Source organism: Antechinus flavipes, chromosome 5 (assembly GCF_016432865.1).
Source record: "Antechinus flavipes isolate AdamAnt ecotype Samford, QLD, Australia chromosome 5, AdamAnt_v2, whole genome shotgun sequence".
In the NCBI taxonomy this organism is placed as follows: domain Eukaryota; kingdom Metazoa; phylum Chordata; class Mammalia; order Dasyuromorphia; family Dasyuridae; genus Antechinus; species Antechinus flavipes.
In genome coordinates this window covers 258,466,174-258,478,206 of record NC_067402.1, presented here as the reverse complement: position 1 = coordinate 258,478,206, position 12,033 = coordinate 258,466,174, and the positions used below count along the sequence as shown (strand labels likewise).

At 31.1% G+C, this 12,033-nt stretch overlaps 2 long non-coding RNA genes across 3 annotated transcripts in view; one reads left to right on the top strand and one right to left on the bottom strand.

The window, feature by feature from the left end:
* LOC127564429 (uncharacterized) overlaps window positions 1-12,033 on the top strand; it is a 120,038-nt gene that overhangs the window by 57,554 nt on the left and 50,451 nt on the right. The gene's annotated exons all lie outside the window — the stretch shown is intronic.
* LOC127564430 (uncharacterized) lies at window positions 1,356-7,456 on the bottom strand. Its single transcript, XR_007954263.1, has 3 exons — window positions 4,707-7,456; window positions 3,933-4,022; window positions 1,356-1,804 (listed from the first exon to the last, which is right to left on the bottom strand). It is a non-coding gene; the product is annotated as an uncharacterized LOC127564430 (long non-coding RNA).

Sequence of the window (12,033 nt, the reverse complement as noted above, 5' to 3'; positions counted from 1 at the left end):
GGGATTTGAGCCGCCCCCTCATTGTAGAAGCATGATGTGGTGGGTTTGCCTCAGTGGAAACCTCCTAAGAGGGCCACCAACATTGAGGGCAAGGTAGCAAAGGAGAAGTGTGGTAGGAGTGGGTGTGTTCAATAGCTCTTCTCTTAACTCTAGACAGTATGCATATTCTATAGCCCCTGGGCTCCTTCCGGAGATAGCCCTGCTACCTTCCATCAACACACAGTGTAAAAAGCTCTAGGCCTAAACCTTAGCCTAATGAGGGCTTGATGAGATTCCCAGCTTTCTCAAAAGACAAGGTGGGAGTGGCCCTAAGTACTTGGGGGAAGTAAACCTTTAGAGAAAGAAACTCTAGCCCCAGGAAGTAAAAAAGTTAGCAGCAACCAAAGTCTGGCAGCAAATTAAAATATCTATTTAAGTCAGTTTTACTACAGGTACCTGTCCTTAAGTTTTAACCATTCCACCTTATGACCTATGCAGTCACACCTGAATTCAAAACTCCCAGCAAATATTAGCTGCAGTCCCTAAGGAGATAGTTTTGAATTTAACATCACACAGATCATTTGCCTTTAAAATACTCAAATATAAAGAAGAAAATTTTTTTTTTCTTTAACTTCAAGGTTCGGAAGTAACTGAACCAAATTTCAATTTTTTCTGTTGCCCAACAGAGATGACAAATTTTAAGGCATAACTCAGTTACAAATTAAATACCTCTAGAAAACACACCATCTAAGTAGGGAGACAAAACCTCAACCTCCCCTAAGGTAAACTACCAGCATTTTGTTTTAATAACCTATATTTTGTATTCCCATTTTAGTCCCTTAATAACTTCTCAAAGAATGGGGGAGGGAAAACAGGGAACAAGTCTAGAGAACTTGAGAAAAGCACACAGGAAAGATAGACCTCTTTCCTAAAGGAATTCACTGAATTCTTAAATGGCTTCAGTTTCTCCCATTAACTCATTTCTTGCTGCAGTCAAGGAATGAGGGGAGAAAAGGAAAAAAAAAAAAAAAAAGCCACCTTCTAAAGAATTTAATTTGCCTTGACCTGGAATTTTATAGTAGGTTATTTTAAATCTATTGAGAAAGTGATCTTTTGGTATATAATCTTAGGATTTGTATATAGAGTCTATTTTCTCAGTGCCAAAGAATCTGAATTCTAAATATTCTGCTACTGCCCCACAGATTTTAAACTCCTAATATGTTTCTTTACTTGTGTTTTTCTCTATACAGATTCAACTATCAGTAGAATTTAAACATTCACAATGGACACGATTCAAAAGAGAATTTAAGCATTTAGAAAAGATAGTTATTGGACTACAGGAAAAATTCTCAGAAAGAAAGAAAACTAAATACCAATTAAAGAATCGAAAAGCAGAATGTAATTGAGAACTCTATGGAGGCAGAAATAATTTCCAATTAGTGCTCACTCTTATTTCATCATATTATTTTTGAAGCACAAATAGTCTTTAATTAACATATATTTATCAAGTGCCTTGTGTGAGACTAGTGGGTATGAAGCTCTAAGACAAAAATCAAGTGCCATCAGGAAGTTTACATTCCATTCGAGAATACAGGATATAAATACAATACAATAAAGTCTTGGAAATTTGGAGCAGGAAGCAGGACATGGTTTTCAAAGGAAATTAGTAGCAGCAACTTCCTGTAGAAGAAGGTACTGAAGCAGAATTTCAAAGAAACAAGAAATTCTAATGGAGGGGGAGCTTAGGAAAGCAGCAGTGCACTCCAGGCTGAGAAGACACCCTGCACAAGGGCGTGGCTTTGGGAAATGGGAGTTATGTGTTGTCCTGTGTAGAAGCAAAAGTTGGTTTGATTGGAATTTCATTATTTTGATTGAAATGTAGACTGCAAGAAGGCGAGTGATGTTTAATAAAGTTAGAAAGGTATTTTCTGTTTCTGATTGTTATGCCACAGTTCTCTTTAACTGTCCTGACTCAGTTTCCTTGTACAAGTTTCCCTTGCCTCAGTCTTCCTAATTACTCCCCTAAGCTGTAAATCTCCCTCTGGTCCATGAAGGCTGAGGACCAATTAGTCTAAGGATATAAATTGTTAACCCAAGCAAGATAAACAAGAGAGTAGACTTCCTGATTATCTTCTGTCCTTGAGAATTTACAACATCCCTCTAAAATATTCCAAGGTATTTCACTAACATCTTTATCTCTGGGTATTCAGACATCCTGTCTCTGGGTTCCTCTTTGATTCACAGCCTTTTCCAGCTGGGCTTCCCGCTCTTTCCTACTCTTTCCCTCTTCTTTGTCTCCAAAAGGTATATAAAGGTTAGAGATTCTCCATTCATTGCTGGAGAATGGCGGCTGGCGGTGGATGCTGGACGCTGGATTCTTTGAGATGATAGTCTCCTCCAGACCTGGGACCAACATGAATTCCTTGGTCCCAGTATATCTTTATCTCTGTCTGACTGGATAATTTGAGACGAGAGTCCTGTCCAGTCAATCTTACTCTCCCATTAATAAAATATTAAAAACTCTCTAATCTCTCTCCTGCCTCAGTTTCTCTGGCATTACATGATATGTTGTAAACATCTGCTTTTTCCAAATCCTTATGTCTCAGTCCCCTGCTATATGCAGAATACTTTGTGAAACTTTAGGGCAGATAAGAGAAGAATATGACATGGCCTGAGCTGTCATGGAGTTTACACCCTTGGAAATGGTATTGTTTCTTCTCTTGATGATCTTATCTGCTCCTCATGAGTTTCCTTAACACTCTTGTGGAGGAATGATTTCCACAGTGATATATACTCAGCCCTAATCTCTCTCTCTCTTGAGCTCCTTCCATACCTCACCAATGTTGTTTTGGATACCTCAAATGGGATGTTCCATATGCATTTTGACTTAACAGAATTATCTTTTCTTCCTAAGCCCTCCCTGATGTGGAAAAGATTCCTTTCTAGTTTCCCACCCCCTCCTAATGAATGTAATTATTCTTCAACTCACAAATCCAGCTAATCTCTCCAGCTAAATCTCCCATTATAAAAGGGACATGCTGCGACCCCCTCTTTGCAGAGGTCCCAAACATGCCAGCCATGTGAGGTCTGGTGCCCTCCTTAACTCTGCCTTCACCTATCTCCTTACTGCCACTACTAGACTTCATTTACCGCCGTATCCTTGCGCCGAATCCAAGGGGGTTGCAGGGGAGCTCTATTTGACTCCCTGTACCCCAAACCTGCCACTAGACCTCAACAACCTAATTTCATTTAGGTACCCCAAATCTAGACCTCAACATCCCCTCTTTGGAATGTCCCTATTATCAGTGACAGCACTTTCCTCTGATTCACCCAGGACTGTAACCTTAATAACATCCTTAACTCCTTTTGATAATGACAAATTTTCTGCCTTTGTAGCATCTGTCATAACGGTCCATTTCAGTCTAATAACAATCATCAGTATAATGCAGGCATTCATTGCTTCTTGTTTATATTATTGTACTTGCCTTTTTCTTTCTTTCTCTAAATGAAGACCTTCCATACACTAATCCCTTCTTCAAAGTAGTGCCAAAGTGATTTTCCTGAGCATAAATCTTACCATGTCATTTCTCCTCCTCATAGTAGTATTGGCTCCCTATCACCAGTTTTCTCACACTTTACTCCTCTTCCTAATTCTTCAATCCACCTATACTGGCCTACCTGCTATTCTTTTTCTTTGTTTTAAGAGTATTTTCCCTTATGGAACATAAAGACTTGTTTGAACATTCATTTTTTAAACATTTTTGAGTTCTAAATTCCCCCCTCTTCCTCCTCCTCTTCCCCCACCTCTGTAAAACAATACCAATTTTATATTGATTATTTAGGTGCTGTCATGGAAAGTACCTAAATGTATTTCCATCTTAGTCCTGGTGTGAGAGAAGAAACAATTTAAACTGAAAAAAAGCTATGAAAAATCTAAAGTGAAAATCATATACCTTGGCCTGCATTCAGGCTTCATCAGTTCTTTCTCTGGATGTGGGTAGCATTTTTCATCATGAGTCCTTTGAGATTAGATCATTGTAGTGCTGAAAAGAGATAAATTACCGATAGATGATCATCACTCAATAGTGACGAACAATGTGCTGATTCTGCTTAATTAACTTTCCAGGTTTTTTCTGAAACTTGACTGCTTGTCAATTTTCAGTCCCTTTAGTATCCAGGTGACTTTTCTTATATTACCTCCCAGATATTCGATATGTAACTTGCTTTCATGAATTTTATTTATATGTTTTATCCATGTAGAACATAAGCTCCTTGAAAGCAGGGATTGGTGGTTTTGACTTTGTTTATATCCCCAATGCTTTACACAGTACTTGGTACATAGGAAGCACTTAATGAATTCTTGTTTACTAATAATGGCTGACTTATTGGGAGTTCTATAATACACAATATTAATTTATAAACAGCATGCATAATCTCTCATGACTTTCCTATGGGAGTATTTGAGAATGTCCTACTGAAAATATAAAGGATAGGGAGAAATCAATCATTCCTTATGGTTCTAATGCAACATTATTAAAGGTTATATTCCTTATTTGTTAATTATAATTATTTCATTTTCTCATTCATTATTGAAATTTATGAAAACATTGTCTCAATACCTCAATCATGGAGGGTTGTGAAATACTGAATATAATAAGTCAAAAATAGAAACAATAGACATAACACATCTCTAATGAAATAACACATCTCTAATGAAATTTGGTCACCTTAGTTTTCATTTCAAACTCTGATTACCACTCCAGAGAATTGTCTTCTTCAGTATGAATAGTATAGGCAGGATTCTTGATTCTCAGACACCTCCATTTAACATGCATCTTCAAACCTTAAAATAGTGGTAAAAACAAGACTGTAAGCAGATGCTTTGACTAGTACTGGATTTGAAATATTGGTATAGAAATCATAAAAAGTAAAAAAAATTAATCTTGATGGATTTGGCTCTTTTCAACAATATAAAATTATTCAGACTAATTCCAGTTGATCTGTGATGGAGAGAACCATCTGCATCAAAAAGAGCACTCTGGGGACTGAATGTAAGTTGTTCTTGTTTGCTTGTCTTTCTTTCCTTCTCATTTTTTCCCCTTTTTGATTTGATTTGTTTCTTACACAGCATGATATATGTGGAAATATGTACAGAACAATTGCACAAATTTAACATATATTGGATTACTGTCTAGGGGAATGGGTGGGGGAACAGAAGGGAGAAAAAAAATCAGAAACAAGGTTTTGCATGGCTAGGTGTTACACTATATTTGCATGTATTTTGAAAATAAAGACATTTAAAAAATACAGTACAATAGGAAAACTATTAAATAAAAAAAGATTCCTGAAAATTAAAATGAAAGTATCTCTCACAAAATTCCCTGCAGAATTTCCTCTTGACTATTTAAAAAAAAAATCCATTTTAGTAATCTTTCAATTACTTGCAATTTTTTTTGTCCAAATGTGATGCTGAACTATAGATTGGAAGATGAAAAACAAATCAGAGCAAAACTACAGAAAGAAATTTATTGCCCTTCTTGTGGAAGTTCTACTCTACTTAATCAATCAGACATCAAAATTAAACCTTCAGCTGGAATGAGATAAGTGGCTTCTTTTAAAGTATCAACCAATAGATATGATTGACATCCTGTCAATTCAGCTTTCTAAAGCTGAAGATGAGATCTACCAACTACTTGATTCCCTTAAAACGAAGACATTACTTGGGGAAAAAACACAGAATTAAAGCAGTCCAACAATGAATTAAAGGAACTCAAAAATGAAAATCATATAGAAAAGAAAAAATTGAATAGATCATTTCTCATAAAAGACTTCCATGCAAGAAGGATTAACCCAAATGCAAAGGGTAAATGAGCTGTTTCCAAAACCATTTAAAGATGCCCAAAACAAAGAATTCTTCAAAGTTGTGCTATTGAATCATGTCCAGATGCAGTTTAAGGATAGCTCCATGATCCTTTATGCTACCAAAAAAAAAAAAGAAAATGTAAATAAAGTCGATTGATAAGTATCGATTTAAGAGAGCATTTACATAAATTTGAAAATGAAAAGGCAAAAAGAAAGATAGGTCTTCAAATAATATTATCTGATAAACAATTAACATTTGGAAATGAATTTTAAAGTTAATTTAATCAAGATAAATTAGGAATTTGAATTGTCGACAGGTTTCTGATATTAGTAACTTTTGATGTAAAAATTCTGACATGCAAAAAAAAAAGAATGAGGAAGCATTCATGATGAAAATCAACTCATTATCCTCTTTTTTAGACAAGATGACTCATTTTGATTAAAAATATTATGTAGGTAGCCCATGAAATTTTAAATGTGTAGTATTGGTTAATGAATGTAGATGAAGTTAAGTACTTGTAAATAAATACTGATCAATTTGTAGTTCTAATAATTTGCCTAGTATTCCATGAAGTGCTGCAGTGGAATAAATCATTAGAAATGCTGAAACAAGATAAATCCTGAAACAATATGCTAGGTGTAATGTATCAATTCAAATTGCTCATCCAATTAAGATAATGTAGGACATTATAGCTACCCTTTTCATAACCACTGAAACATGTTTATCAATCAAATTTAATTCAAACAAGTGTGAAATGATTTTGGAAATATTAAACAGTTGATCATATTTTTAATTAAAAATTAATTTAAAATTTAGGACAATAATTCTCTTCAAAGAGACTGTGTGCATTAAGAATTAGTTTTGGAATGTGGTAATAAAGCCATTTTTTAAAAATGTGCTTTTGATTCCTTACTACATATTTATTATTTATGTCAGCATTTTTTTTTTTTTACTGTTCTTACTAATACTACTCACATAATGTCCAGAATTGCAGTTTCTGGCATCAGTGCCTTTCATTTAATGAAATTAGTTAGCTTTTTTTACTGTCTAATAGCAGATCTTGTATTCTGTTTTGCTTTTCACTTTTGCAGTGAGTGGAAGACTACCAACTATTGCATTATATGTAACAATTTCAGGTGAAAAAAATTAGGTTTTAATGTTTAGTCTTTATGATCAGGTGGGTGAATCTATTCATTTCATAGTTGAATTTAATGTTTTTGGAGTAATTCTGTTAGTTTTGTCAATTGTCTTGTTTAATCCTTTTGAAAGAGTACTAGACTTTAGTTGATTTTACAAGTTAATTAATAATATTATTAATATTATAATTTTATATAATATAGGAATATTAATGCATATCACATATATGTTTGTATTTGTGTGTATGATGGTCTTCCTACTCAGAGAATGAAATGAAATTAGTTCCCTTTTGTAGTGATCTTACACCATACTATATATCCATAACTGGAAGAGCTACCATATTTTCTACAATTTTCCTTATTTTCTGTCCATTAATTGGAAGACTGAAACCAGGAGTATAATTTAATCTCCTTTTATAAAAAGGATCTGCTTTGAAGACTTAACAAGGACAGCAGCCCCTCTATTCATCACCCCCCCTTTTTTAAAAAAAAAAAAAAAAAAAAAAAAAAAAAAAAAAAAAAAAAAAAAAAAAAAAAAAAAAAAAAAAAAAAAAAAAAAAAAAAAAAAAAAAAAAAAAAAAAAAAAAAAAAAAAAAAAAAAAAAAAAAAAAAAAAAAAAAAAAAAAAAAAAAAAAAAAAAAAAAAAAAAAAAAAAAAAAAAAAAAAAAAAAAAAAAAAAAAAAAAAAAAAAAAAAAAAAAAAAAAAAAAAAAAAAAAAAAAAAAAAAAAAAAAAAAAAAAAAAAAAAAAAAAAAAAAAAAAAAAAAAAAAAAAAAAAAAAAAAAAAAAAAAAAAAAAAAAAAAAAAAAAAAAAAAAAAAAAAAAAAAAAAAAAAAAAAAAAAAAAAAAAAAAAAAAAAAAAAAAAAAAAAAAAAAAAAAAAAAAAAAAAAAAAAAAAAAAAAAAAAAAAAAAAAAAAAAAAAAAAAAAAAAAAAAAAAAAAAAAAAAAAAAAAAAAAAAAAAAAAAAAAAAAAAAAAAAAAAAAAAAAAAAAAAAAAAAAAAAAAAAAAAAAAAAAAAAAAAAAAAAAAAAAAAAAAAAAAAAAAAAAAAAAAAAAAAAAAAAAAAAAAAAAAAAAAAAAAAAAAAAAAAAAAAAAAAAAAAAAAAAAAAAAAAAAAAAAAAAAAAAAAAAAAAAAAAAAAAAAAAAAAAAAAAAAAAAAAAAAAAAAAAAAAAAAAAAAAAAAAAAAAAAAAAAAAAAAAAAAAAAAAAAAAAAAAAAAAAAAAAAAAAAAAAAAAAAAAAAAAAAAAAAAAAAAAAAAAAAAAAAAAAAAAAAAAAAAAAAAAAAAAAAAAAAAAAAAAAAAAAAAAAAAAAAAAAAAAAAGAATGAGGAAGCATTCATGATGAAAATCAACTCATTATCCTCTTTTTTAGACAAGATGACTCATTTTGATTAAAAATATTATGTAGGTAGCCCATGAAATTTTAAATGTGTAGTATTGGTTAATGAATGTAGATGAAGTTAAGTACTTGTAAATAAATACTGATCAATTTGTAGTTCTAATAATTTGCCTAGTATTCCATGAAGTGCTGCAGTGGAATAAATCATTAGAAATGCTGAAACAAGATAAATCCTGAAACAATATGCTAGGTGTAATGTATCAATTCAAATTGCTCATCCAATTAAGATAATGTAGGACATTATAGCTACCCTTTTCATAACCACTGAAACATGTTTATCAATCAAATTTAATTCAAACAAGTGTGAAATGATTTTGGAAATATTAAACAGTTGATCATATTTTTAATTAAAAATTAATTTAAAATTTAGGACAATAATTCTCTTCAAAGAGACTGTGTGCATTAAGAATTAGTTTTGGAATGTGGTAATAAAGCCATTTTTTAAAAATGTGCTTTTGATTCCTTACTACATATTTATTATTTATGTCAGCATTTTTTTTTTTTTACTGTTCTTACTAATACTACTCACATAATGTCCAGAATTGCAGTTTCTGGCATCAGTGCCTTTCATTTAATGAAATTAGTTCCCTTTTGTAGTGATCTTACACCATACTATATATCCATAACTGGAAGAGCTACCATATTTTCTACAATTTTCCTTATTTTCTGTCCATTAATTGGAAGACTGAAACCAGGAGTATAATTTAATCTCCTTTTATAAAAAGGATCTGCTTTGAAGACTTAACAAGGACAGCAGCCCCTCTATTCATCACCCCCCCTTTTTGTTTTTTATTGCTTTCATCAACTCAGATAAATCCCTTCAAGTAATTTTATCAGGCCTGACAAGCCTACCAGTGCATATGATCATTCTCCGGGGGAAACTATGAGAGGAAATAAAATGCATCCTTTTCTTATATGTCCTTATTCATATAAGGGCAAATGATGCCAAGAACTTTTTCTGAGAAATAGAAGGTAAAAAACCTCATGTTTCTATCAGATATAAGAAATTATATATTCTACCCTCCACTATTCCCCCACCTTCCATGTGAATTGCAGATAAAAAGTTTTATCTCCTATATGGCTTTTGCAGTATTATCATTCTGAAGATGGGATGAGGAAATCAGACTGAAATTCATGGCTTATGATGAGCAAGGAAGAAGATAGCATTTGATCCTGTTTGAATGGAGATATGTGGTATAGGGAAAAGAACTTTGCATTAAATTTGGTCCTAAGAACTAAGTTCCGATCCTTTTCTCGATGACTACTTTTATGACTTAACGTATTTAACCTCTTTGGGTCTTACGTTTCTCAACTGCAAAGTAAGGTGGTTGTTTGTGAGGGGTTGCATTAAACAGTTCCTGAGACTTTTCCTAGTTCTAAATCCATGATAATCATAAATATGTTCATGTCAGTAAGCTGTATATGAAATTATTGATATCAATTAAATATGAAAATATATTTATTTCATATAAGCTAATACTGAATATGAAATCAGTAGTAAAAATTCTACATACTTATTTCTATCAGGATACAATAGGAAAGCTTCAACAAGAACTTGCAGATTCCCGAAAAGAACAATCCATGACTTCACAAGAGGTTCTGTCACCTTATCAGTTTTGTACATGACCCAAAAACTACAGGAAAAAGAAGATCAAACCAAAAATAAAACATGTATGCAAAAATATCAGTAATTTGTTATTGATTAATGAAAAGTTTTCACTATAATACTTTTTTAACTTATAATATGTTTTCTGATAATTGTGCCTGTCATTTAAACTGACAGAACAAGACCTCCAGCATCTATCATTTGTAGCCTTTAGATTAAATCAGCTGGTACTTAATCTAGTCCTCTTCTTCCCAACATGAAAAAAAAAATACCCATTGCAAAATTTCTAAGTTAGCACCTCTGTTGAAAGTGCAATTGCCAAATAGCAATTTAATAACATATATTTTAGATAATTGCATAAATATAATTTGTCAAAAACCTACATCGAAAAGTTGCTTTTGCAAAGACTACTTTTCTTTGAAACATGTATTTGTACTTTAGAGAGGCAGTTTTATTATGTAGCTTTATAATCAACAAGCATAACACCTTGATTATTTTGCACAAGACATCTCTGGTGTAGTGTGTTGTTTTGGAATTAAGAAAATGAAGTTCAATTCATTCTAGTGATTCACTAGCCAGAAGACCCCAAGAAACTTTCTTAAGGCTATTTACTTCAGACAACTCTTTAGGGTTTCTATTCTAGATGATTGTGATCTACACTAATGAAGGTGTCCTGTGCTACATTTTAGTGCATTTTACTTATGTAATGTTGGTTATCTGCCTCTCTAAAATGAAAGTGGATTGACTTTAGTCACATTTAGAATATAAGAATTCCTAACTTTGTCTATGCAATGGGATACTACTTGATGGACTAGTAAAAAATTTGTGAAATTTTAATACGTATGTACAGGCATCACTAATTCAGAGTTAAGAATAAGATTGTGATTTAATTTTTTAAGTTGAAAAATTTGAAACATTTTGTTTAGAATTTTTGTAGCTGCCGAAATCTCAAGAAAAGAATAAGCAGAAACTGTGGATGTTAAGGAGATGAAAATTATATACAAAAGTAAGAGTTAAAGAATTTTTATAATTTAGTGTTACGACTAGTTCTAGAGCAAATCAAAATGATAAATTATCAAAATGTATTTATAATATAACAAAGCAAATCTGCTTTTTTCCAATAGAAAAGAGGAATAATCTACTAAATAATCTACTTAAGCATAACTTATTTTGAAATGAATAAATACATTGTACTCATCACTAGGAATATAAATATCAAACATGTAGAACTTACCTCCTATGAAGTGACTGATAATTTGGTCCTGAGAGTTTCAGAGATGAAAAATAGATTGATTGACATGTTCCCAAAAATATTGGAGTTCAGATTGTCTAGTTTATTCAAGTGTTGCACTTTGACCATAATGGAAATCATTGGCATAATTTCAAAGGATAAGCTTTATATGGCTTATTAATTTTTATTAATTAATTTTTCCCCTCAATATCTAGGCTTGAAGCAGTGTAATCTAATGTATCAACAACCTGCTTCCAAATCATGACTTGTATCTTCCAATCTCTGACATATATTTGCTGTGTATCATGAGCAGTCACTTGGTTTCCTACAAAATTCTCTAAAAGTATACATTGAATAACTGCCACAGGTATACCCAGCTAGGATGAATTTCCTCATGAAGCGTTTCCTATTTCAATAAAAAGTTCATGTCTTATTACATCTCCCCTCCCTCCAAGAAAATGTCCCTTCAACAAACATCTTGACTAATGAGGATTTTCCCCCCCAAGAATTATATAATATGCTTTTTTTTCATATCTAATTGCTAGTGTAGATTTTCTTTTAAAAAGATTTTCTTTTAAAAAATTGACTGACTTTTTGATCTCTAGAAACAATAGTAAGGGAACTGAATTTAGTGAGGAGAGTTCAAGCCCTGAACCTCTCAGTGCTGGTAGGAAACTTTGGAGGACATGAGCTTATAGGTTTGAATAGGTGGACAATATCTTCCTACACCAAGGACATCACAACTCCCAATCACTGCAATTTTAGATCATAATCATGTATGCATGAGAGTGTCTTAAATTTATATATATATATATATA